Source organism: Nansenia antarctica (assembly GCF_963989245.1).
Source record: "Nansenia antarctica genome assembly, chromosome: 20".
NCBI classification, from domain to species: Eukaryota; Metazoa; Chordata; class Actinopteri; order Argentiniformes; family Microstomatidae; genus Nansenia; species Nansenia antarctica.
In genome coordinates, this window is record NC_137693.1 from 15,626,090 (window position 1) to 15,627,535 (window position 1,446).

A 1,446-nucleotide genomic window follows, 5' to 3' on the forward strand; every position below is an offset into this window, starting at 1 on the left:
TTGTCCTCCTCTCCTGTAGTGATGTCATATCAGTCATTCGGTTTGTGTAATTACTGAGGTCTCCCTGCGGTGACTGTGCCCTAGCAGTAATCTGTGTGAATGCAGGCAGGCCTTTCCGACTGTAAATGGTAAATAAACTGACTTCTATAGCGCCTTATTCCAAAGCGCTTTACAACGGCCTCTCATTCACACATTCACACACACATTCACACACCAATGGCGAGGTAGGCAAGCTCGTTGGGAGCAATTAGGGGTTCAGTGTCTTGCCCAAGGACACCTCGACACGTGACCTGTGAGGATGACAGTAACTCTGTAACTTAGTGAACCTGTGAGGAGGACCACAGTCCCAGACATTCGCAAGCAAACATTCAGACTGACCGATTAGGCGATCAAACTAATTGAACATACTGGTTCACAGCCTATTGTGACACCTAATGATAAGAACCTATTCAATAAAAGTATACTAGTCACTGATAATAATAATAATAATAATAATAATAATACATTAGACTTATATAGCGCTTTTCTAGACACTCAAAGACGCTTATAATAACTGACAGATCGTCTATTGACAGTTATATATATTTTTTATAGTCTTTGACTTGTTGTCTAACAGCAGAGAGATGCATTTACAAACCTGGTCAACCACCAGCAGCGGCCTAAACCAGCTAACAGCATATGGGTTTGTAATAAACATAAGGTACATTCATCAGTAACTGTAACTAACTGTATCTGTCATACCTATCAACACGACATGGAAAAAAACATGTTAGCTGGCTGCCACTGTGGTTTGATACATCTCAACTATTGTAGCGGATTTGGTTAACATTGTTGCAAACGTACGGTGACGTATGTGTTCTGACAGGTCCTCTGCATAAAGCTACAGCTGATTTAACCACAGTCCCATATCTAATCAATGTCTAATCATTGACTAGATATAGTTGAATTTATGAGGCAACAATTTTCTGATATAATCAAGGGCACTCAGTACATATTTCCCACATATTTCCCGCTATTGGTAGATACAGTGCAGCCTAAATACACTGCTTTATTTCATATAAACCACAAAATAACAGCCTAGTATTGTGACTCTTTATGACAACAGCCTAGAGACTCATGGGAAACGTAGTGTATTCTACCCATGGCTCTGGGTCAGGGATAACCACCATATTACTCATAGTATATGTTATGTGTGTTGACACAAACATAAATAAAAAAAATATATAATTTGCATGGTTAACAATAGGCCATTTAGCATCTCAATCTAAATCTAAATCTACCGTAGCTTCTCTTTAGAATAACTGATTTTGCAGAATATCTGGTGATTTATAAGACATGTATGATAAACAACCAATGTATAGACTCATAGTATATGTTATGTGTGTTGACACAAAGATAAAAATAAATAAATAAATAGATATATCATTTTTAGCATGGTTAACAAGC